This window comes from Crocodylus siamensis, chromosome 12 (assembly GCF_052110815.1).
Source record: "Crocodylus siamensis isolate JL-2025a chromosome 12, ASM5211081v1, whole genome shotgun sequence".
Taxonomy (NCBI): Eukaryota; Metazoa; Chordata; order Crocodylia; family Crocodylidae; genus Crocodylus; species Crocodylus siamensis.
Window position 1 is genome coordinate 47,903,784 of NC_143406.1, and position 26,197 is coordinate 47,929,980.

The 26,197-nt window shown below is 51.6% G+C and overlaps 2 long non-coding RNA genes across 6 annotated transcripts in view; one reads left to right on the plus strand and one right to left on the minus strand.

Annotated features, from left to right (window-relative positions):
- Positions 1-4,293: 4,293 nt before the first annotated feature.
- The window catches only part of LOC149855111 (uncharacterized), a 42,991-nt gene continuing 21,087 nt past the window's right edge, over positions 4,294-26,197 (plus strand). For 3 of the 4 annotated variants that reach the window (XR_016438778.1, XR_016438777.1, XR_016438780.1), the window contains exon 1: positions 4,434-5,191. This is a non-coding gene — a long non-coding RNA (uncharacterized LOC149855111). Of the gene's footprint in view, positions 4,400-4,433; positions 5,192-26,197 lie in introns of those variants that run through there. The other variant, XR_016438779.1, reaches the window with a different exon arrangement.
- On the minus strand, positions 15,203-23,136 carry LOC149855112 (uncharacterized). 2 transcript variants are annotated; one of them, XR_016438707.1, is made up of 3 exons: positions 21,379-23,136; positions 17,755-17,835; positions 15,203-16,133 (listed from the first exon to the last, which is right to left on the minus strand). It is a non-coding gene; the product is annotated as an uncharacterized LOC149855112 (long non-coding RNA). The 2 variants fall into 2 exon arrangements; XR_016438708.1 differs by having other exon boundaries at positions 15,203-17,539.

Here is a 26,197-nt window from a genome sequence, read left to right on the forward strand (position 1 = left end):
CTCCCACGGTGAGGTCACGGGGCCACCGTTGTGACATCATACTCAGCACCATGGCAACCCCCGCGGACTTTGCTTGCAAGCTTTTATTTTCCTCCCAAAATCTTTTCAGCTGCTTCTTTGTGGAAAGACCCCACACTGAAAATGCTTCCGTTTTTTGTTGCCAAAGGAAAATTCAATTTTCACGTTTTTGCCTATAAAAAAAAAAAACAGGAAAAAAAGCCCTGTTTAAATTTCCATGTTGATGGGGAGAGGGGAGCCATTTTCACTGAGGGAAAGAAGAGCTGGAACAAAAACCGGCTCACTAATGCTGTCATGGATGGATGTAGATGTGAATGGTCCAGGATGTATATCTGTCACTGGGGACATTTTGCGGTCCAGATGAGAGACAGGGCTTTCATTCCCCTGTAACAGAGACTCCAGCAGCCCTGAGTCTGTTTCTGTTTTGCGATTCAAAAAATGCCCAAAGGTGCTGGGCCACATTATGGAAATTTCAGGGACAAGAAATGAGCCAATTTTGAACTGGAAGGGCACCACGTCGCAGCTCAGATGGTAGCTAATTGCTTCCCATCTCCTTCCTGAGCCTACCGCTGAACTCAAACAGGCTCTTTCCCTGCAAATTAGCTTAAAAAGTGGAGGGGGAAAAAATTGATCCCAGGTTGAGATTGCAGATGTCAGGGGCTTGGAGTTCGTTTCTTTTTAACCCGAGGGAAGTGCCATGGCTGCAGGGTATTCCTGACTCCAGCTTCCCCGTGGGTGTTGAAGGGGTTGAACCAGGAGTCGACGGGCCCATGCAGCTGCTGCAGAAATGTGGGGCGACGCGTGTCAAGAAAAGAAATTGCGGGGTGCCTCTATGTGCCGCTGCGGGGGAAACGTGCTTGAGGCGCGTTAACTCTTGTACGCTGCTCGTCCATGCCGCGCGGGGCTGCATTTGGTAACGGAGCCAGGTTCAGGGACCAGTGCGTGCTGTTGTCGTGCCATCAGTATCTATGCATTTACTATAGGCCCATGCCTGTGCTATCTACACAGCCACATAGAAACTGTCTCTCGATGGAGAAGCACCGCTCTGCGGCACGTGGAAGCCAGGTTGATTGCAAAGCTCAGGCCGCTTGATCAGGGAGCGGAGGATATAGCTATACCTCCACCGCAGTGTTGCTGAGCGTGCCCTTGCCAACCACCCCCGTTCCCCAGCTTGTCCCCTCCTGCTCCACCTGCCCCAAATCCCCAAATGAGGCGGTGTAGCCACTTTAAAAAGGTCCCATGCTATTGACAGAGACAGAGACCGCAAAATCGCAGCAGAGGGGGACCCCCCGGGGGGCTTCTTCACCCCATTTCTGAGTCTGGCACAAGGGAAGCCATAGTAGGAATGCCAGAAAAGTGGCATAGGCATGCTCAGACACAATGCCGTATGAATCAGGCGACCGGTTGCGTGCCTTTCTAGGACAGGGACTGATATTTTCGCTGGGAAAATATGCCCAGGCTCCAGTCCGTGGGTCCCCCTACTCCTGGTATAAATCCCTCAGCCTGTCTGGAGACGAGTTGCCAACAGAAAGCAAGGCTAAATGAATTAAAATAACTCCAGGCATCAAGCCATTCAAGCACCTTTTTTATTTCCAGCAAATTGGATTAAATAGACACCCTGGCAGAATTGCATTCACTGATCTGAAGTTTCACTTGTTTTACACCAGTGCAGAATTTGACTACTGGTGGTTTCAGAAAGCTGTAAAAGTCTTCAGTGTTTCGGGAAGGTATCTGCTTCCAAACATATACAAAAGGCCTCGAGTATTTAGCACCCATCGGGTTACGTTGGTGGCTAATTCTCATTACAGCTGAGCATAGAGAGGAACAAATACAGTATTAACCAAAAACCATGGCAGGGCATGTTTTACTGAGCTATTAATGCTCCCTGTGGGTGCTGTGGGAGTTCATACGCCTGAGAAGTGTATTAATAGCACCATGAAACATGCCCTGGTGTGTCCTAAAGCTGCTGTTGCTGCGGCTCATTCAGGTTTGAATCGAAAATGACCCCCGTCTCCAAGCACAGCAATGGACTGGAGCTGTATTCTCAACGCAGCGTCTGATTACCATGGACGGGCCCTGGGGGAGTTTCTCTGAGATTACATCAGTAGAAAAAGGATGCTGAGTTTATTGTCTGGGAATCTAGAATATTAAGGGGGGGGTTCTTAATTATATATACAATGAAATATGTTCTTTTGCAGGCTCTTAAATGTGAGTTGTTGAAAAGGGGGAGAAAGAGCTGGTATAACTGCAAGGTCATTTTTTCCTACTGTTCAAGAAACGTGGGCTTAAGTGCCCATGCATTTTTCACTAGTTAACTGTGTGATTGCACATTGCGGCTGGCCCAGAGTGAGGATGAAACCTGGCTGCTTTTACCACTAAAAAGGGGGTAAATAATGTTCTTCTCTCTGGTGCTTGCAGTCCCCATGTCTCTAGATGTGCATGGGGCTGTATCAAAACCCAGACGTACCTGGTGGGTTCCTCCAGGTGCAGCTTTTCCTTCGTGCTGGTGCATTTCACCAGTGGCAAATGGAAACAGTCCCCAGATGCAGCCAGTATCTCATGGGGATGGGGGGACATTGGCTGAATGAGCAGCCTGATTTGGATGTGGCTGACCAACACCTGAGGCACTCGGGTCCCTAATCTCGCTGCCTCCTCTTCACAGGGGAGGTGATGCAAAGTTTGAGAGGCACAATTCAGTGTGGGAGGGCACATGCAAACAAGAAACAAGGGTGCCTGGCATTCGCCCTCAACCCTTCTGTCTTGCCCAGCTACGGAGAAAGGATCAAGGCAAGACCCAACAGCACAACCCTGAAGAGAGGAGAAAACACGAAAGGAAAACAGTCCGGCGAGACTGGATACAACTGTAGGCAGATCCAGAGGCCCCAAAATGCAGTAAGATCACCGAAGAGGCTCTGGTTTCATCACACGATGTCCTGCAACCTCCCGGGCGGCTGCTCTGCAAGGGGGGCCGTTCCTGGAGAAGATGGGTGAGGGCTTATTGTGCCAGATGCTGGGCAGCGCGTCTGCATCCTCCAGGCAGGGGAATGGGAGCTGGGATCATCGACTGCACCGCCACCGCCCCTCCGGATAAAGTTAGCGGAGATCTCTGCTTCTGGAGCAGAAGCGTGCTCGGGTGCATCTTCACGGTGACCTCTGCAAGGTGGATTAGCTCCATTTCTACTATGTTACCAGTGCCCAAGCTCGTTGGCTTAAAGCCAGTTCTGGTCAAGTCGGTGCCCCTTTGCAGCAACACCTGATAAGAGCAACAATAACTGACTAGCAGCAGGACCCCTGGAAATGCTTTCCTTAGCCGGCATTTGGAGTGTTCTTCCTTTAACAGCAACAGCCCTTTAAGAGGAACGCAGCGCTGGGGTATCGTCCGACGGCTACTACCGGGCATCTCCGGGATGCAGAGCAGACGTTCCTGCAGCCCTGCTCCAGCCGTCCCTGGGAGGTTTTGAGCCATCGTAGGATGTAGCATTATGGCAGGCATTAACCCCTCCATCCCAGCAGCTTTCGGAAAACCGCTCAGGCTTTCACCAGAGCTCAGGTGCAGTGGGGTCAGGCATTTGAGTTCCTACCAAGAAGTGGGGGAAAGATCCAGACCCAGAGAGGCAGAGCCTGTCAGCAGGAAGGCACGGGGGACAGGGTGGATTTGGGGCAGATGGAGCACGCGTGGAGAAGTTGGGGCATGGGGGTGCGTGGCAATGGCAGTCTCAGGACCACTGTGGCAGAGGCATAGATATATCCCCTCTCAATGCAGGCTTGCATTGCAACCCTGTCCTAAAAGCCGGAGCAGGCTCAGGGCAAGGCAGTCCGACCGGGAGCGGAGAGAGGGTCTTTTCCCTGGTGAGGGGCAGCTGGCAATGCCTGGGAGCAGTCTGGCACGGGGTTTTCCCCAGAGAGCTGGTGGAAGAGAGGGTCCCCCCACTTTCCCTGCCTGGAAAGTGGAGCTGGGATGAACTAAGGGGATCTGTGAAATGGGGAGAAGGTCCTTGGGTCCACTCTGCAGATCGCAGGCGAGGGAGAGCCCGCAAAGCCTTCAGCTCTTTGCAGCAGACTCCACCTCCTGCAACAACTGCATTGCCTAGGACTTGGCAGGGCCGCACCAAGCTGGCAGCCCCTCTCCGGAGCAGATTCAAAGCTGAGCTAATGTGAATCTGGAATAACCTCGGAGGGGGAACGGCAAGGGGGGGAGACTAGTCGGCGTTGAGGTCCCGTGTGCCGTCTGCCTTGCGTCATTCTTGTGGGCGGCAGACTTGTGTTTAGGTCTGATAAGGAGCTAGCGCAGGGAAACGGGGCTCAAGCCAGCTTTAGCTAGTTAGTTAGTCACAGTAGTATCAGGCCCAGGACCGCTCTTTCAGCGCTGGACGCGGGGCAGGTTTCCTCCTTTATATGTTTTTCCCCAACTTTGTTAAATTTAAAGGGCCCTTTGGCAATCAGGACTCGTAGTAGAAATTATACCTTTTATTAGACCAACAAGATTTTTGCAAAAAAGGGCCCTTTGGTGCTTTGGTCCTACCCGTTGGACTCAGTGGCATTGGACATTTGTGGCTAATAACCCCATGTGTTGTGCTTACATGTACACACACACACACACACACACACACACACACACACACACTCAGTACCGTGCCCAACAAACCACCCTCATGGTGATTAGGTAAAATCATTAGCAGGTGTTAATGGTTGCAATAATTCATAGCCCCTGGCTAGTACTCTTTAAGGGCTTTACCAAACACTGAGACTGGCTTTTTTTTCAAATCTAGGTTTTGACAAGAGAGAGCATTTTGGGGTTGGGCAGGGGGAGTATAGTGTTTAACTCTGCTCTTTGACCAGCTCGCTCTCCTTTCTTCAGTCCTTCTTCCAGCAAATCTCCTGTTATGCTTAAGTTTGTCCTGAGAAAGGACCAAGTGAGGCCTTTGAGGATCTGATTCTTCATTATACCCAGCAGTTTAAGCTGAAAAATTAGCTTTTGTCCAACAGGTTTCCGACGCTCTCTGTTCCGTCAAGTTGGAAATAGCGTGAAGATGCCCTTTTTCGCCACGTTTTGTCCCTTCTGTGTCTAGACCCACATGAAGCCCAGGGCTTGAGATGCTGATCCTGAGATGAAGAGGGCCGGAGATGGCGAGGACGTCGCTGAGCTTGGTTCTAGAGACACGTGGTGGTTTGGGTGAGTACTTATTTTTTATGCATGTTCGGGCTTAAAACTACTCTTTGAAAACAGGATGCAAGCATGATGAACGTGACATTATGAGTTATGAATAATTTATTCACTGAATACAGTATGGGTTGGGTAGCTGCTTGTGCATCTATGCTGTGCCTCAAAGGGCAAAATATCAGTGGTTTCCTTTGCTCGACGGAGAATGCCAAAATTCAGGCACTCTGTTTTAACCGTGACCGAAGCATTAACAGTGTCTCCTGATCTCATCCTCCGTTTCTCACGTGTTGTTCATCAGTATCCTTTCTCTGACTGCAAGCCGTTCAGCCGCCGCTGGGAAATCATCGGGGTGGTTTCAAACTTCCTCGCTAGTGGAAGGGAAAGGGAGTAGCTCTGTTTTTAGCCAATTGATTAGCTAAGGAGAGTTGCGTGTGACCATATTTTGTACTGCTCGTGTCTTCCCCTAATTAGTCGAGCTCGGCAGGTACTGGTCCAAACGTTTAGGTAGCCGGGCTGTTGTTTCTGTAGCATCCCCGTCCTGGCTGACACACACATGCCTGTGCAGCCGTCGGCGTGCACGCTTGTCCGACCGGGTGTTGCCAGGCTGAACTAACCTACTGAAGACTGCTAGGGAGCAAAGCAATGCTCGATTCAGACCCCGGGTCCATTGGACCTGGTCTGGGCTTTGCAGCTGAACAAGGGTGGACTCTCCTGGACTGTGGACAACTCCCCAGGTTGCTCCCTCCCTGGAAATCAGACGGCAGGATCAGACAGCCCTGGCAGGATGAAATGCTGAGTTGGCAGGTGGATGGGCCAGATGAAAACCTTGAACTTTTCCAATGAGTCTGAGCTCTGGCACCGGGCGGACAAAAGCCACGATCCACCTGCCTCACCGACCTGAAGCTAATCCCCGTGCCAGCGAGAGCCGTCGCTACAGGTGGCATGGGCTGTGCCCGGCAAAGGGCTCGCTCTCTCTCTCCTAGTCCTCTGAGGCCCTTGCTGGGAAGCCAGGCTGCCTTTGAAAACAAAGCCTCAAGCATGCAGAGGTCCTGGGGCTGAGCAGAGAGATCTGATTCACCGACTGCTGTGGCAGGCAGCCATGGAGTGGTGAGCCGCATGCTAGGATGGGGGTGGAGCAGGGAACAGGATTTTGTGGCTGACCAGAGACCAAGGGAATGCATCCTCCAAGCCTCCCCGAGCGCGCACCTTCCTCCCGGGGCCGGGAGGGCAGGGACGTCTGAGCAGGCACAAGTGGCCCGGGAAGAGGAATTACCATGGACTACTCCGCGCTGCGCAGCGCGTGGCCCCTGTCCCTCCCCCTGAGAGCGGAGACGCTGTAATCACTCCAATTCTCCTAATTGGGTTAATTTTAGACTTGGAGAAGCCAGTCCCCTAACCAGCCCCAAACAAACCCACCCACAAGGAAACCAGCAGGGCTTATTGCTCTTAAGTGATGGTTGCGGTGGGGGGGTGAGGGTCACTGATTGCTGGGAAAAGCCCCCTACGTGCCCGTCTCAAGGACCTAGGCACAGGTAGGCGATGGTCCCCCTGTTCCTTTGCCCGAGCCGTGTCCGATCCATCTGGTACCAGCTGCCCCGGACTAGGCTCAGGCCATGTAGAAAGAGGTGCCAGGAGGAGGCTGCCAGTGTCGCTGTGGCCCAGGCTTGCACGCGTGCCTCTGCATTCGTGCAACGAGTCCTGCACCTCCGCATGCTCCGCCACGCGTGCACGCCCCCTCCTGCCCGCTCCCCGTGTGCATGCCCAAGGGCTTCCTTGCACCCTCAAACCCCCTTGCTGAGGAGAGACTGACCCCCCAACTCCAGCTTGCCTGCCCCTCCAGCGGCCTCTGTCATGTCCCCCCCGCCCCAAGCAGCTTCCCATCATATGACCCTTAACAAATGGACTTGGCGCAAGGCCTCGGGGGCGATTTGCATGAGAAACCTTCTGCAGTTGAGCCAGAGGCCTGGGCAGTGGGGAGCAGGGGCGGGCGGGCTCTGCCAGGAACCCTTCTTTTGGCTGGTAACAGGGAAGTGCCAAGCGCGTGTGTCGGTGCCAACTTGGAGAGAAAAGGACGAGAAAGCTGCACACAAAGGGAGGTTTATAGCCCGGCCGGGCACCTGACACTTGGGGGGAACGTGCTTAGCTCTGCTAATCTCCCATTGGAGTTGAATATAGGTTTGTTGTTTTTTTTTTTTATAAAAAGCATAGCAACAGCTGGGCCGGGCGCCTTCCAGGAGATGAACTCATGAACAACTGTTCAAAATAACTTTATTCGTGCTGCTATTAGATCAGGCCGCTGGGGAGCCACCAATTATCTTTGATTCCTGGAGGCAGATAAGGCCAGGGCTGTTCTGCAAACCGAAGCCCCAGAGAGATAGGAGACAGGGCGGGGGAGGCTGGCGCGAAGGGATCCGCATGGCGAGGTCTGCACTGGCTGCTCGGCTTCGCAGCAGCTTCTGGTTGTGTAGAGTCTCCCTGCGAGGAGGGCACGGTGCGCCGGGTGGGAGCGAACCGGAGGGAGCTCCACGGACCCAGAGGGGGAAATGCACGTGCCCGTGGATGTACGGCCTTGTGCATGTGGGCACGCAGACATGGGGGCATGCCTGAAGGGGAAGGGTGTGGGTGCACTTGGGATGGGGGGAGGGCGGGGGTGTTAGGAGTTTACTTGCACACGTGCATTGGATATCCATTTGTGTGCCCAAGCAGGTGTCTCTTTGTCTGAGCAACTGTTTGTGTGTCCAAGGAGGGGGGGGGGGGTGCGCACGTGTGCATGTGTGTGTGCGCACATGCGTGCGTGCGTGCATGTGTGTGTGTGTGTGTGTGTGTTAGATAGGAGTTTACTTGCATACATGGATTGTGTATCTGTGTGTCCAAGTAGGTGTCTCTGAGTAATTGTGTGTGTGTGTGTGTGTGTGTGTGTGTGAGACAGAGAGTGTGTGCATATGAGAGTGAGTGAGTGACGTAGGAGTTTACTTGCACATATGCACTGGGTATCCATTTGAGTGCCCAAGCAGGTGTCTCTGTTTGTCTGAGGAAGTGTTTGTGTGTCCAAGGAGGGAGGGAGGGGTGTGTGTGTGTGTGTGAGACAGAGAGTGTGTGCATATGAGAGTGAGTGAGTGACATAGGAGTTTACTTGCACGTATGCACTGGGTATCCATTTGAGTGCCCAAGCAGGTGTCTCTGTTTGTCTGAGCAAGTGTTTGTGTGTCCAAGGAGGGAGGGAGGGGTGTGTGTGTGTGTGTTAGGAGTTTACTTGCACACATGCATTGGGTATCTGTGTGTCCAAGTAGGTGTCTCTGTCTAAGTAAGTGTGTATGAGTGTGTGTATGAGTGAGTGAGGTAGGAGTTTATTTGCACACATGCATTGGGTATCCAGTTGTGCATCTAAATAGATGTCTCTGTCTGCGCAAATGTTTGTGCGTCTAAAGGGGGGGGGGTGTCTGTTAGGTAAGTGTTTACCTGCACGCATGCATTGGGTATCCATTCGTGTGTCCAAGTAGATGTCTTTGTTTGGCTGAGCAAGTGTTTATGTGTCGGGGGGGGGGGGGGAAATGTGCATGCATGCGCACATGCACATATATTTGCACACCACAGCGTTTTTCATGATAGGTGTGCAAGGTGCTTTGTGGGTGCTGGCCAGCCCCCTGCACCAACCACCTGGCCTGCTCGCTGGGATGCGCAAAGCCACCCAAGCCGCCTCGTGCCATTTGCTGAGCAGCGTCAAGCGGCCATGGCCAAGGCAAACCGGGCGAGTCCCGGCTGGAGCCTCCATGCCTCGTTTTAACTCAGAGGCTCCCAGCTGCTTAGGGACAAACATCCTCCAAGCTGGACCTCAGCTCCCACGTCTCCCGGGCCGATGCACAGCGGCAGGGTCAGCACCACACACGGGACCTGTGCAGGCACTGGCCGGTCTCACGTGGCCCTACAGCCAGCAGGTGACAATGCCCCTCCGTCCTGCGTGGGATCCCACACAGGTTGCTGAAAGGCGGCGATGCCAAGCGGTTTCCTTGCTCTGCTCGTTTCTTTTCTGGAACGATTTGCTCCATTCGCCTTGCCTGCAACTCCTCATCTCCTGCCTCCGACAGAGCGGGCCGCGAGGCCCAGCCGCGCGGGGTCCGTGCCAGCGCTGCTTTCCAGCCTGACGTCAAGCAACCTGCATGCACAGTCCCCGAGCCGTTCTCCGCGGGGTGGGAAGGTGGACGCCGAAGCGCTCGGGGCTGTGCTGCAGGGAGCAGCCCGGTGCTGGCCAGGAGACAGCCTGCATGAGCTCACAGGGTCTTTCCGTCTCCTGCTCCTGTGATTCAGCGGAGCCGCTCGCTTGGGAGTTTTTAAAAATAGACTGGAGAGAGCACTAGGAAATGGCCATTCGGGACCAGGCCAGCCTTGGCCAGGAGACAGGCTGATCTAATGGGAGTTTTCCATCTCTCTGTTCCATGATTAATCCAGGCAAAGAAGTGAAGCGAAGGGGAACTGATAAACCCAATAGAAACCCCGTCCAGAATTCGGCGTGGTTGGGTTATTATAATCCTGACATCATGTCTTGAAAAGAAGACATGAAATAAGTCTCTTGCAGAGCAGAGCTATTCATCAGAGGGTGGCAGAGGGGGGTGTTTGCAGCAAGGTGCGACGGGCCCTGGGGCGCCAGAAATGCACCTTATCCCAGCTTCTCCCTGCCTTGAACCATCTTTCAGTGGGCTTCAAATGGGGCTTTGATTCAGATGCTGGCTGTCCAGCAGAGAGCACCTTGGAGACCGCTGGAGATTTCAGTTCCCTACCTCCCTTTCTTCTTTGAACATTGTCCCTTGAGGAAAACACTTGACCGAAGGCATTGGGAGGCTGTTGCAATGGTAGACCCCCTTCAAAGTGACGTGCACTGAAGGGGACTCATTCCTGCTGGCCCTAACCATGCTACAGGTAGAAACATCAGACCTAGGGGTTGGTCACTGCATCGAGCCCCCCGCTCCCAAAGACCAATAGGTCAGATAGTCCCAAGCCAATATTCAAGCAACTAGGCTATGAGAAGGGGAAACCTTCATCTAATCTCCTGATAAGTGACCAGAATTGGATACGACATAGGTGCCCAGGAGCACCTGTACGACAGGTGGATGTGACCGGTGCCCAGGAGCAGTTTTGAGGGTAAATGGAGAACGTCGGTCTCTAGGGTTATCCACCCGGCAGCTCACATTCCTTCATTTCAGCTCGCAGGGAGTACATTGCTAGGCTTCACTCTCGAAGGAGCTGGCTTCCTACCAGTGGCCACGTTGTAGAGCAGGTACCACGCAGCACATCCTTCACACGGCACATCGAAAGGGGTGAAGCAATGTGAGAACGTGCCCGCTTGTTATCCATTTGCTCCGCAGCAAAGCCAAAGGCCGCCCTTGCCAACCCCAATGTGGCTGGCTTCCTCAGTGAAAGTCATCTCCTAACGAGGCCCCTTCTCGCTCACCCGCCGTCTCTCTGCACCTTTGAGCCCGAGCATCTGCCTTCTTGCTGCAACAAGCCCATGCCATTTGATACAGCCATGCCCGATGCCTCTATTTCTGGAGCCAAAGTAATTCGCCCGGCAATCCCCATAATGAAGACCGTCTCTTGTGGGCTACCTAGAATGCAGGGAGCATGAAACATGTTTTGGAGCGAGTCCAGCCTTCATTTAAAGACTTCAAGTGATGGGAGGGCAACCCGAAATAGCCCTGATGTCAGGAGTGGCGGCTATAACCCAACTGGCTTGCCTGTCATCGAGAGGAGCTGGGCGCTTGGGTGGTTCAAAAGGTTTCTCTTTAGGTGGAGGGGGAAATGCCGGCCATTGCCAAGAGCCTGATGGCCGAGCCTCCAAACGTGACCTCCGTTTCAGGCCGTTCGGATGATGATTTTGCATCTGAGCTGAGCCCGGCTTGGTTCGTGGCAGTAAAATGAGACCGAGTTGGAGGATCAAGCCAAATGGGGAAGGGGTTGGCTCTCCAGCTGGGGAGTCCGCACCTCGAACTCTGTTGCTGGGGCCGGAGGGGGAGGTTTGCAGCCTGCCCTGCAAAGTAAATGAAACAGCCAGGGAAGCAATGGTTTAAAAGAGATCTCGATGAAAAATGCAGAAGCGTCTTCCCAGCACAATGTGCAGCCGACAGCACCCTCTGGTGCCCACCCGCTGGAGAGCCGCCGGCCCCGACCCCGCAGCCGAGCCCAGCCTGGGATTTCACAGCTTACACAGACTTGCATTTTCCGGCACCGGCCGCCTTATCTGCACGCCGGAAACCACGGTCTGGTATTTCCCTCTGGCTGGGTCTGCGTCCGCTCCACGGAGTCAGGGCCCGTGTGCATCTGACCCCACGTCCCCGTGGTCTGCGGCATGGCCTGGCACGTGGCACGGTCCCTCCTGCCGTGGGCACAGCATTGCGCCTCTCTGCCTCCCAGGGGCGTTGTGCCCACCTGGTGAGTGCAGATCTCATGCCTCTGGGCAAAGATCAAGTGGGATGGGGGCATCTGAGCCCCAACGTCACCAAACCTGTGGCTTGCATGTAGGATGCCTGCCTGGATTTGGGGCCCCAGTAGGTCTTGGGGGGACGATACTTGCCCAGTGGTAGAGCCCCTCAGACTGGACGATTGAGTCAAATTTTGGGACTCGACTCTTGGGTTTGGCCAGTTGAATTTGGAACTGATTTTTTTTAAAAGATTTTATAAAAGTGTTGATCTGACAACAGCGATGCCACCAGTGCAGGGTCTCTGATTTGGGGCCTTGTGTTGGGAGGTTCTCCTTGGAGATGGATTTGCCCTCAGCAGGAAGGTGGGACACGCAGGATGCTCCGGCCAGCACCACTTGCACGAGCGGCCGTGTCCTCCTGCCCCAGCCCCGTGCAGAAGGTGACATCCGAGCTGAGGGCTTCACAGCAGGAGGCTTTTAAATCTGCACCTGGGATAAGTCACACCGGATGCGGGGAACAGGAACAGCGCCGCACACTTTGGCTGTCTGGTGGCCGTGGTCTGTAACATTGACTCCCCGGAGCAAGTGCTTTGCAAGCCACCCACAGAGCACACTGCAAGGGGAGAGAAAAAACCCCAAAACAATTGCTTCCAAATGACAAGAAACTGCAATCGGCTCCCGAGCAGGGAAAGGCAGTTTAATGGGTTGAGTGATTCATGGCAAACGATCCTCTCTGCTCTGCTCTGAATCATCCCATTTCTTTCCTATTCCCCTGTGCTTCCCTCCCACCCCAGCCCACATTTACTAGGCTGGGGAAATGAATGTGACATTTCGAAGCTCGTGCACCGAGCCAGGGCCTTGCAGGGAACCCAGCGGTGCCCCGGCAGGCCTGCTCCGTTGCAAATCCCCGGGGCACTCATGAATCCCGGTGCACCCGGAGGAGAGGTGGGAAGTCTCTGTCCCCTCTGCATGGAGCTCAGGGAACTTTTCTTTAGTCTGGAGGGATTCTGGATAGCCCCCAAGGCCTCTGGTACCATTTTCCTCCCCCTGATCCCCACTGCCAGGCAGTTCTCCAACCCTGTTTCCAAACCATCTCCCTCTCCCCAAAGTCTGCTAAACTCATTGCCTCTCCCTTCCCCGCCTTCCAGAGGGAAAGCCAAGGCAAGCGGGGCAGCTCTCCCAGACAGAGACATCAAAGGCAAGGTGCTGACGTGCCATGCAGCGAGCCTGACAGCCGGTCTGAGGGATGGGAATGAGCCGGCCGTGTTTGCTCCGCAGTTGGAAAGCCCTGCAGGCTGCTGGGGGATGCCTTCCTCGCACACCTGTACTCCATCCACTGCAGCACGAGGCCTCCTGTGGCCATTTTCCAACATCCACAGGCTCTTACATGCAGAACCTCCCTCCAGGAATGGGGCTTTAAAAGCTCATAGGATAGCAAAGGCCTTTCACTTCCAGGTCACCAGCTTAAATCCAGCCCAGGTGGGCATTGGTAGAGTGATGCTGTCATGGAGGAGCTGGTACCTGGGGTGGAAGGAGTGGGCTTGAGCAACTGGAAATCATCGGAGAGAAAAGGAATCTGAACCTTTGTCCCTGCTGGCAGCAGAGGAGCTAAGGATGGGCAAAGGCAGGGAAAACAAAGTGCCCTGTGGTCTGCAGAGCTTCAGAGCAACCTGCTTTGAAGGGGATGCTTTCCTGCTGGTCCTAACCGTGCTACAGGTAGAAACATCAGACCTAGGGGTTGGTCACTGCATCGAGCCCCCTGCTCCCAAAGACCAATAAGCCAGATAGTCCCAAGCCAATATTTAAGCAGCTAGGAGTACCCAGGGCAAACAGGCTACTAGAAGGGAGAAAACTTCATCTAATCTCCTGAGTTGGGTATGGCAGAGGTGCCCAGGAGCACCTGTACGACAGGTGGATGTGACCGGTGCCCAGGAGCAGTTTTGAGGGTAAATGGAGGATGTTGGCCTCTGGGGTTATCCATCCGGCACGGCACGGCAGCAGGCAAGCACAGTTTCAGCATGCCAGCTACTGTTCCTCCCTGCCCGTATGGTTGCTGCTCCTCTGGAGGGCAGGGAAGGCTGAAGACTGCGCCCTTGCAAGGCTTGCTGAAGTCAGGCCTGAGATCAGCTTATCTTGGAGCAGAAGTCCCTAAGAGGGAGAGATTTGGTCACAGAGGCCCCACGCCTGTTTTAGCAGCTGCCTGGTTCTTGCCCCCAACTTCAGCGGCTCCTGACCATGATGGGGTGACTTGTTACCCCAACATCTTTCTATCCCTGACCCCTGCCTGAGTCTCTCCAGTCTAGCCAGGAGCTTAGAAAAAAAATGTATAGCCAGATGTTGCTCTTCTTCCGGCTGCTCCTCCTCTAAATGAGAAATGCATTAAAGGCACTGGTAGCTGATTCCTCGAAACAGGCACAAGCCACAGGTTTGGTGGCTACGCTCTCCCAGGCTAGGAGCCACCCTGCAGTGACCTATGTAAAGATTCCCAGTAACCATATGCAGGCACCAAACCCAGGACCCATCCACGGACAGACTCACAGGTTGCCCTTCTCTTTGTTACAAGTGCATTAAGAAGACAGAAGACGAGGGTGTGGGTCGGGGGAAACCCAGATGGCACACCTAGGCCTGTTCACATGTCCCCTTTAATTTCATAGATGTTAGGGGCTGGAAGGGACCTTACAGACCATTGAGTCCAGCCCCCCTGCATGTGGGCAGGGAAGACTGCTGGGATCAGATGAACCCAGCAAGATGGGCATCAACATTTCAGGCTAAGTAGATGCATCACAACCCATATTAGGCTACCCAACAATGGCCAACTCTTGAACAGAGACCAGGTGGCTGGAGCGCAGGGGTGGATCCATGCCCTGGGGGAGGATCCCATTGGCAGGTTGTACTTCTCATTACTCCATCTTAGTGATGCTCTACATCCTATTTCCTTAGGCTAACTGACGGGCTTAGACCTGCTTGAGAGAGTGGGGAGAGATTTGGTTGGACTTTTAAAACATTTTCTTCCATTTGGGTGTTTTTGGAGCGGGATTGGGAGGAGAGGCTGAATTTGAATGATTTATATTCACCCTAAAGCTGGACATATAAGATGCGTTTACACATGCATTCATACACTTTGGTTAATGCACATTAAATCTAATACCTCCAATGGGCACGTCTACAAGTGCACTTTAATGCGCATTAGCTTATTTTCATGTGCATTAAAGCATCACCAAAAAACCTGTGCTCTTTTACTAAGGTGTATTAAAATAGGCTACTGTTCCTTTTTCTGAGCTGTGCTGAGTACCTCATACTGAAGAGCATTTATACACATACCTTTTTGTCCCATGATGCGCCGGAGATTCGCCGCTTCAGAGCAGACTCGCACACGAGCTGATGCAAACTGTGCTGCACTGCGTGCAGTTGTATAAGTGGTGAAATGCATGTCAGTGTGCAGAAAATGGCAGTGGTGACCTTTTGAACTAAAACACCTTTTATGTGTTTTAATTTAAAAGTGCGCTGCTGCCATTTTTTCAGTGCTGACACATATTTTGCTGCAAATACAACTGCAAATGATGCAGTGCCGGGTACCTTCCAGCCCTGCAGCGCTTACATATGTAAAAATGCCCGATGCACATTAGCAAAAGCACATTAACAAACATGTAAATGTACCCTCCATTGTGAGGTATTAGGAAAATGCATGTTAGCCTGTTTTAATGCACATTAACTAGAACAGGTTTTTTTAGTGACACTTCAATGTGCACTAAAATAGGCTAATGCATACTGAAGCACACGTGTAGATGCCCTCAGAATGGAAGACGTGGTTTCATCAGCATTTTGCCCAAACTTTTTCTTCTGATCTTGCTTGCATTTCAAAATCAATTATTTCATCAAAATTTTGAAATGTGGGAGAAATTTGGGAACGTCCAAGGATAGAGTGTCCACAACCTCTCTGGGTAGCCTGTCCCAGTGTTTTACTACCCTCCTAGCGAGAGTTTTTCCTGATATCCAACCTCAACTTCCCTTGCTGCAGCCTGAGCCCATTGCTCCTTGTCCTGCCATCTGCCCCCACGGAGACCAGCCCAGCTCCATCCTCTTTGCAGCCCCCCTGCAGGGAGGTGAAGGCCACTATTCAATCCCCCTCAATCTTCTCCATAATGTTAAGAGTGAGGGTTCAACCAGGTGTAATGGAGAAAGAAGAGTTGTACAAAACACAATTTCAGTTCATTTATGGGGAAATATTGGTAGGCTAACAAGACAGGTGAATGCATGGTTGGAGGGCAACCACAAGTTAACTATGTGCTGCATAAAAAAGTACTTCCTCTTGTTTTTCATAAAAATATAAGATGCCTCCTGTGTCCGTCCCATGACTGATAATGGTTTCTAGTTGCATAGCGTCTGCAGCACTGACACGGGGATGCCGAGGGAAGGCTGGCGCTGGGCCTTACCACTGAGAGAAATGCATGACTCCTGGTAGCCGGTGACCCCAGAGAGGGGCACGCCTCCAGTTCTCTCTGCCATGTCCGTGGTAGATTTGCTGTCCGGGGGCCACTCTACCTGTTGGGTATTAATGAAGACTTTATTAAACTAACACTTTCCACCTGTGGCTGTCACGGGCAAATCCCTGGCTGGGTTTTTCGTGTGCGCGCCTTCCCTTGCAACGCGGCTTTCACTCTGGCCTGGGCTCAGCCCAGCCCCTGGTGTTAACCTTTGCGATGAACATGTGTTGATAAAGCCCTTTGCTGGGGTCATAAATAACCGAGGCAGCTCCCTGAGCCTTTGATCCAAACCAAACGTCATTTGGAGAGGGCAGGACCAAAAGCCTCGTGCTGAGGGAGTAAGAAGGGGAGAGCAAAGGGTTTCCTGCATAGCATAGCCTCATCCTCCCTATCCAGATGAAGCAAGGGGCAGGCTCTGGGAAGAATCTAGATGGTAAAAAGTCCCCGTCGGTAGGAAATAAACTTCATTTTTGCACAGAAAGAGCTGGAGATGAAAGGCTGCCCCTCTGAGTCCATGACGGTGTCTTTGTGAGCTGTGCCAAGGGGCTCTTTGACGTGTGGATCAGGTTGTGAGCTGGTTCAAGGTATCCAGGTTTTAATGAATGGTTAAAGGTAGCCAGCATGTAACCAGTCTGCACCATCCAACTTCTAGGCAGCGGGGGGCTGCATGCCACACACAGCAGAGGTGCTAGGGCACAAGCCACCTGGTGCCCCTCTCCCCCCGGCACATGGGCAGCCCAGGTCCCCCTCTCTCAGCTGGGTGCACTCATGGGCTTCCCCCTGCAGCACCGGCAGGTCGGCTCTCCTCTGCCACGCACTCGGCACCTGCCCCCACCTCCTGGCTAGTCGCTCCACCCCACTCCAGTGTGGACAGGCTCCCTTTGCCATGTGCCCCTTCCCAGGTGCCACGGCAGAAGCAACAAGGGAGGGGGAATGCCTGCCAGGCAGAAGCTTGCAGGCTACATGCTAACCCTTCAGGGACTGCCAATTGGACATCCCTGTAATAAATTTAGCTGTGCAATCCTGCATTATGCCCATTTCACAGATGGAAAACTGAGGCCTATACCAGGTAAGTGTCTCATACAAGACTACAGTGCCCATCAGAGGCTTTGCTAGGGGTTCTGGCTGATACATGGATGCTCTCACATGAAGCAGTGTTTCTTCCACTCTCCGTGATGTCTGCATTTGTTTCTGGTGTGTTGTGTTCACCGGTATCCCATGAGATCTCCAAAGCCGTGTTCATAAAGTCTTTGGGGATCCTTAGTGCTAAATATTGCATTTTTCACAAAAATAAGCTCAGAGCAAAGTGGACCGGATACAAGCCGCCGAAAAGCAATGTCAGGTTTGTGACCACAGCTAGGTGACAGCGCTCATTCATACGAGTCATTACGCGTTCTTGCCTCGATGTCTAATGCAACCGAAAAAGTCCTTCTTTATAAGTGAAGCTATTTTCTGCTTTCTAACCTGCGTAGACATAATAAGGGAGGAAAATAATCTCTAGAAGCCACGGAGAGACGGATGTTTAATAAAACTGGGACAAGTTTAGTGTATCACAAGCCTTCACAGCTCTCGGTGTTGTTTAACTGCGCACACACTTATTTTCTTTGGCTGCGATGGAGAAGTGTACTCCTTGGGGACTTTTCATTAAGCAAGAATTTATGATGGAGGATTCAACTTACTTTTCGGTGTCTGAGGTCTCCGCGCTGTTTCTTCAGCTATTTGAGTAACTCCTCTTGGCAGAGACTGGGAAAATTTCTCCACTGAAACAAAAAATTCACTTCTAAGTTTGGACTCTTTTCCATCCCCCAGTTGCGTTACTCAGCATGGACTGCTGCCCGTACTCATAAATTGCCTCCCCCCAGGAGTCAAAATAACGAAGAAGCATCTCACAATTGATGTCTGGCGCAAAATAATGTGGACAGGTTGCAAAGTGGTGTTGGGATTTGATGCTAATTTGAATGGTCACCTTGGCTGGAGTCGAGGAAGTCGTCCGTCCTGCCAAAAAAAGCGAATCTACCTGATGATGCACGGACAGCCCTAGCAGCAAATGCATAAATATCGGCAACACCTTTTGTTCATGGGAGACCTGGGTCATCCGAGGTTGCACGCTGGTACGTGGGGAAAAAGTGTAGCAAGAGTGTAACGTTTCAGTCATTTCCAAGGGAAAAGGAGCATCTTTGGGAGACGAGGTTCTGCAAGGAGGTGGCATGGCTGGAAGGTGCATCAAAGTAGGTTTGGACTGGATATCAGGGGGAAAATCTTCTTCATGGTTAGCACTGGGAGGCAGTGGGATAGAGGCCTGTGGATGTTGTGGGCTCTCCATCCATCGCTGCAGGGGCTCAACAAGAGGTTGGGCAGCCACTGGTCGGGGATGCGTAGCGATGCCTTTATTCTACCACGGGATTGCCAAGGCTTTTGGGCTGTGCTGATTGCTGCATGGGGCCAAAAGGGAATTCCACCCCCTGCCCTCTCCTTTCCTTCCCCTTGCCTTTATATCAGTCAGGGGTCTTGAAAGCCTTCCTCAGAGGCCTTGGGTGCTGGCTGCGGCCAAGGCTGGGCATTGTGACTGCCAGTGCTCCTGCTGGGACTTCAACCCAGAGGCTTCTGGCTAGAGGGTCTTGTCCCTCCGCTCAGACCGATCGACATACTTGGGGTCAGGAAGGAATTTTACTCCATGGCCAGATGAGTAGGGACTGGGGGGGTGGGGGGAAAGGGGTTTGCTTGCCCATATAGTGGAGGATATGGCCCACTTTTTGGGATCTCTTGTGCATATAGTAATGTGTTGGTCCTTTTGCTTTACCTGTGGTAGGTTCGGGTGTTATTAATAATAATAATAATCAGAACTAAAGCCAGGTATTGGGGAAATCGGTGGGCTAAATAGATGAGGCAGAAAAAAAAGGATGAAATGCAACTTTTTAATTAAAAGTGTAGGTAGGAAGGGGAATCTGTTTTCAGTTCCCCACCCCCCGCAAGCGTTCAGAAAACTAAGTTTTCTACTGTCAGAAACTGAAGATGTGTTTTCTGGGGCGTGTTTGGGTTGTCTCGACATTTAAATATCAAACCTGAACAAAACCAGGAATTTTGTTGATTGCATCAAAATCTTCCATGGGGCAGGGAGGTGTTCCCCACCCGGCTCTAAGGACTGATCCTCTCGTCTCGCGGGCTAGTCGGGCTCTGACTATAAAGGGTCGGGGGGGATTGTCTCACAGCCGCCTAATGCAGGATTTCTCCTCCTGGCCTCCCAGAAATGAGATCTCAGACCACTGGACTAATTGAGAAATGGCAGTTCCAGTCTTCTCCAGATTTCTTTGAACTATTTGTCCCTACCGAGAAGTGCTTAAAAAATCATGGGGGCATTGGTTGTAGCCATGTTGACCTAAGGACACAAGCACACACGGTTCTTTGGGAAAATGTGGTATCTTTTATTAGCCCAACTAAATAGTTGGGAAATTACTGTTCTCTGCAAGCTTAAACACCCTTCTTCAGGCACTTGCTAAAGCTTTTGGGCACAAACACACTGCTTCGGACTCCCCTTATGCCAGAAGAAGGGTGTTTGTGCCTGAAAACTTGCAAAGAACAATTTTTCCAACTATTTAGTTGGTCTAATAAAAGATATCGCATTTACGCAGAGAACCTTGTCTGCCTAAAAAATAATGGCAATTTCATAGCACTGCAATGCAAAAAAAAACCCCTCACCTCCTTCCTCCCCAGCTCCCAAGACCTCCAGAAAGGTGCAGACCCATCACAGATCAAAACTATGATGGTCTCCCAGCAAAATTTACAGCAGACCTTCTCCAGCAACACTTGTTATCCAGAGAGCATCACATATTGCCACCTTTGCTAATTTTTTAAAGTATTTTAAAACAGGCAGGAAACGCCGCTTGTTGAAAACCACAAAGGGGATTGGTACTTAATACCAGCCACGCTGAGGTTTGGGAGAGGGCCTTTGAAGATGTGGGTTTCTATATTTTTGATTATCGTATTTTGTTTTATCCCAAGAAGGATGAGATAAAGGGTTGCAGAAGGCTACAAAAACAAGGCGCCGTACAAAGAGGAGCAGAGGGATAGTCTGTGTTACGTTTAGGCAGGTTCCTCAGTGGAGATGGGGCCAAGCTGAATTTATGGCACCCCTTTCAGAAAAATGAAAGACAGGTGCTGTCATTTTTGTTGGGGGGAGAAATAAATGCTGACCTCGTGAAGGAGCACCTTGAGAGGCTGGATACCTTCAAGTCAGCCGGCCCTGACAGTCTGCACCCCAGGGCACTCAAGGAGCTGGCGAGCGTCATAGCCCAGCCCCTGGCACGGGTCTTCGAGAGCTCCTGGCGCGCTGGTGTAGTGCCCGAAGACTGGAAGAAGGCCAATGTGGTGCCGATCTTCAAGAAAGGGAGGAGAGTGGATCTGGCTAACTACAGGCCCATTAGCCTTGGGAGGAAAAACCTGCAGCACCCTTATAGGCTCGGCAGTGCTACGCTGGCTAGCACTAAGGAAGAAAGAGGCTTGGGGGTCATCATTGACCACAAGATGAACATGAGCCTGCAATGCGATGCTGCGTCTAGTAAAGCGACCAAAATGCTGGCGTGCATCCATAGATGCTTCTCGAGCAAATCCCGGGACGTCATTCTCCCCTTGTACTTGGCCTTGGTGAGGCCGCAGCTGGAGTACTGCGTCCAGTTTTGGGCTCCACAATTCAAAAAGGATGTGGAGAAGCTGGAGAGAGTCCAGAGGAGAGCCACGCGCATGATCAGAGGTCAGGAAAACAGATCTTACGATGACAGGCTGAGAGCCATGGGACTCTTTAGCCTGGAAAAGCGCTGGCTCAGGGGTGATCTGATGGCCACCTATAAGTTTATCAGGGGTGACCACCAGGATCTGGGGGAACGTCTGTTCACCAGAGCGCCCCAAGGGATGACGAGGTCGAACGGTCACAAACTCCTGCAAGACCGCTTCAGGCTGGACATAAGGAAGAATTTCTTTCCTGTCCGAGCCCCCAAGGTCTGGAGCAGTCTGCCAGCGGAGGTGGTTCAAGCGCCTACATTGAACACCTTCAAGAGTAAATTGGATGCTTATCTTGCTGGGATCCTATGACCCCAGCTGACTTCCTGGCCTTTGGGCAGGGGGCTGGACTCGATGATCTCCCGAGGTCCCTTCCAGCCCTAATGTCTATGAAATCTATGAAATCTATGAAATGAAATAATAAAAAAGCACAAATTGGAAGCCCAGGTTGATGTTTGGGGGTGGAAGCTGGCTCATATATAATGCAAGTTACTAGTAGAACGTGATACACCGCCGCACATGGAAATTACCTGCAAAAAGACTTTCTGTGAAGTCCCATCGCAGTGAGTTCTCTCCTAAATGGCTCTGTAAGCTGATCCCTCGAGGGACGTGGCTGCACCTCGTTTCCTCCCGTTCCTGAACTGTGTCCTCTAGCCACCCTTCCCGGAGCAGCCTATGATGAGCAACGGTGTGCAAAGCTGTGCTGTGCAGAAGAGCCTTCACTGGGTCTAGAAGGAGCTTAATGGTGCACAGACTGGGTTACTGGTTTCGTGTTGAAAGGGAGAATTTCCCCGCGGGGCCACGAAGGGAAAAAGGAGCTATAAGACGTACAATCCATCGTCCATCAGATTGATCAGCCATCTGTCAGACAATAGGCCATACAATCAGTCTTCCATCAGGTCGATCAATTGTTCATCAGACTACAGGCCATACAATCAGTCATCCATCAGATTGATCAGTCATCTGTCAGACGATAGGCTGTGAGATCAGTTGTCCATCAGATTGATCAGTTGTACATCAGGCGATAGGCCATATGATCAGTCATCCATCAGATCAATCAGTTGTCCATCAGACCATAGATCATATGATCAGTCGTCCATCAGACGATAGACTGATCAATCAGTTGTCCATCAGACCATAGATCATATGATCAGTCATCCATCAGATGATAGGTCGTGCGATCAGTCGTCCATCAGATCAATCAGTCATCCATCAGACCATAGATCGTACAATCAGTCATCCATCAGACGATAGGTTGTACGATCAGGCAGTCATCCATCAGATCAATCAGTCGTCCATCAGACCATAGATCGTATGATCAGTCATCCATCAGATGATAGGTCGTGCGATCAGTCATCCATCAGACCATAGATCGTACAATCAGTCATCCATCAGACGATAGGTTGTACTATCAGGCAGTCATCCATCAGATCAATCAGTCGTCCATCAGACCATAGATCGTATGATCAGTCGTCCATCAGACGATAGACTGTGCAATCAGTTGTCAATCAGATTGATCAATCCATCAGACGATAGGTCGTACAATCAGTCATCCATCAGATCGATCAGTCATCCATCAGACGATAGGTTGTACGATCAGTCAGTCGTCCATCAGATCAATCAGTCATCCATCAGACCATAGATCGTATGATCAGTCATCCATGAGACGATAGACTGTGCGATCAGTTGTCAATCAGATTGATCGATCCATCAGACAATAGGTCGTACGATCAGTCGTCCATCAGATCAATCAGTCATCCATCAGACCATAGATCGTATGATCAGTCGTCCATCAGACGATCAGATTGGATTCAGCCCCTGCCAGCAGCAGGAATGGGAAGTTGTTACTGCTGGGGACCTTTTCCGAAAGGAGTGGGGTGGGGGCTTTGGTCTTGCTGCTACTGGGTTAAATATCTCTGCAGAGGCTTGGAAGACAGGAGAGTTGGGATCTCTTCGGCCAATTGTGGAGCGTGAATCCAAGCAGGGGACGTTGTCTCAGTTTCCCCATTTGTAATAGTGGGGATATGATGGGAAGGAAGCGTGGAGCAGCCCTCCTAGAGCTGAACCACTGAAGCTATGGGCCCAAAACAGTCCTTCCCCTTCCCAGTCCCCGCTCGTGGCACCTTCACGGCAGGGGCGACAGGCGCGGATCCCAGAGAGCTCCTGGCAGTGTGAGTTACGAGCTGTTTTACTGAGCAGCCTCCAAGGCCTGCCTTTTCCAGGAGCACAGGAGGATTTTCACTGGAGTGGCAGGAGGAGCCGGATGCTGGCTGCCGTCAGAGGCGTCCTGGAGACGCTGCGGTTTTCCCCGAGTCCCGTACCACGTGCGGTGCTCGCAGAGCTACGCCAGCTCCTTTCTGCTAGGTTTCTCCTCGTGAAGGACTTGGAAAGGGCCCCCGGGGCATCCGTGCTAGCCAAGGACCTCCCGTTCCACAAAGATCTTCTCTGCTCCCAGATTTGCCAGCAAAAACAAAGGGGAAAATGATTTTATCAGCAGTAAAGCACGTCAGGGCTTTTCACGCACAAGCCCAAGTGTGGGATAAATTAGGGAGGGTGAAAGCACTTTCTGGAGGGTCTTTGCTGCCCTGTGACTCCCGGTGACAAGGTTCAGGGGCTGGGTGTTACTGGGTCTAGCAATGGGCACAGCAGGGATTTTCTGCATGTTGCTGGTGACTAGCCCAGACTGTGGTGGTTCGGTTGAACAAAGCTGCAAAATCAGCAGATGGCTTGGCATTAGGGCTTTTTCTTTCCTCCCTTTCAACTCGTTTAGTTTCCTTGCCTGGGTGCAGTGTAGGTAGGAAGGATGCTAATGATAAGGAGCTGCTAATTCAGAGAAAACCCTGACTTCAGGCTCTGCTTCTGGCCTTCACTCATGCTTGCCTAAGCCCCGAAGAGGTCCATTAGCATCCATGGCATTGCAGCGGGGTGAGCGCAAGGGGAATTAGGCCCATAAAGGGCATGTGTGTTCATCTGTTAGGAAAGGAAACTGTAGTTGATGGATAAATTGGTGAGAGAGAAGCAGATGAATTAGTTATTGGGACTTAAATCTAGCACCTGAAGTCCTTTCTCAGCCTAGGTGCAGGCAAAACTAGCCGCCAAGGGAGTGGGGCTTCTCCCAGCATCAGGATGGAGCAAGGGTCTCAGGGTTTGTCAAGTTATTTATTAGGCTTGAATTTAGTTACTGAATCACAAAACCCAAAGGGCACCTGAACGGCAGACTCCAGGTGAACATTACAGTACTGAGTTGCCTGACTTAAAGGGATGGTGTCAGCCAACTGTTTGTAGCCTTGGGCCAAAAATGAGAGATGCAAAGAAAGAAGGTGAACAAAACATCACTGATGTAGGCAGCCGGGGTGTTTTTTAACACAGCAGTGCACAGGGCTCCTTCGGGACTAATCCTGTGATTCTGCAGTTACTAGCTTTAGAGACCACAGAAAGGATCGTTATCAGAGCCCAGGGGATCGACGGTGCATCTCCGGACTTCTTTGCTTGCAAATTGTTTGGCGGCTTAAAATGTTTGCAGTGCAGCTTCATTTATAGCTCTCTCAGATGAAAGAAACTGGTAGGAAAACGGCAGGCTCCAAATAGTAGGGTCTCTGCTACTGTCTGATAGTACTGTATTCCCTATTTAAAACACTGCCAGTCCTTTGCATCAGAGGATGTTAGCTTTCCTCTGAAACGTTAGCTATTGACTGCTGTCACCCGGACACATCCCGCGACTTGCTAGAGCAGTGTCACATCCAGCTTGTTGAGGCCTATGTTTTGTTCCTGCCAGAGGAGCTCATAGTAACCTGGATGATGGCAAAAATTTGCTGAAAGCTTAAATGGGCCAGTCTCTCCGAATTCATCCCTACCATGATAGTATCCATCATCTTCGTGCACCCACCTGCCTCATATTAGGGTGCCAGTATCTCCCCAGGTCACACTCATCGGCGGGTTCTTCCACTGTCGTACCCTCAGAGCAACTGAACCTGTGTCTAATAAACCAGCAATGAAGATGCCTCTGAGCAGGCTGGTTTGCAAATACTGCTGTGCATAGACCATGGCTGCTATGCTATTGCTCTATCCTGACCTTCTCTGTGCATCCTTACTTCTCTCCGTTAACTAAATATGAGCCAGAGGCACCAAATCCAAGACTAAACATTAATGGCTGTTGGGGGACGAGAATAAAGAGCCTGATCTTGCTTGTACAGAAGTCAAAGGGAGTTTAGCCTTGCATTTCAATGACTCGGGTGAGTTGATTACTAAAATGTGAGCAATCCTTGAAAAATCAACAGAGATCAAGCCTTTGCCCCAAGGAGCGAGGTAGCTAGGTTAAGACCAGAATGGCTTGATTAATGTATGGAAGGACGGTGAAAGGCAAGCCCAGGTGCAGACAATACGATGAAGCACTTCTCTGATCCGTGGGGGTGGCAGGAGTACCAGGAGCAAACGTTGTTTGCATCCGGCAGCTTTTTGGCAGCCTTCATAGACTGGGCTCGGTGGGTCTCCCTTCCGTCCCAAGGGGAGAGTTATTCACAAAACCTCAAGCGCAGCTGGCACTAATTTCCCACCCACCTCCCCTCTGTCACAGCCTCATTGGAGAGACGGAGGATGCAATAGGCCACAGGGGCTGACACCTTCTCTACGCCTGGTCCCTTTATGGCCCCGGTGGAGTCGTATGGCAAGAGGTGCGTGCAGAAAGCACAGACTGCCCACACCCTCCCCAGGCTGATGATTGAGGTCTTCGGTCTATTGGGTCTCTCGCATTGGCAGCTGTCATCAGCACTGGAATTGCACGCGGCCAAACTGGCCAACCTCGTATTATTTTTAAATAATCCTTTTGCCCACCGTCCCCTGCTAGTCTGGTGGTGAGAGCTTGTGTTCAGCCTGGAGCTGAGTATCCCTGCCAAGTCCTAGATCTCTGCTAGCAAATGCTCTGCCCCAAATATGTTACCGAAATCCCTCAGCCCTAACAGCTTGGAGAGGATATCCCTTCCTCCCACTGCCACGGACATCCAAGTCCATCCTTCTGCCTCAGCAGCTTCTCCCCATTTTCCTGCATCGTTGTGTCTATTTACTGATGCTTGTTGGTCAAATAAATGCTCTGCTGTGCTGAATTTCCCCGGTAATCATCTTTTGGATGACTTCGGAAAATTGCACAAGCAGTAGGTTATAGCTGGCTGCTGCTCCCAGCCGAGTGCCTAAGGCTTCGTGGGGCAAAGAATAAAGAGCTGCGAAATGCAGAGATATAACAGATGTTGACATGTAGTGAAACTACTAGACGCAGGAGCCTGAGATAATAAATCTGAAAAATTAACACGTAGGGAAATGAAAAAAGGAGCAATATGTTTTGGTAATCATTTTGAA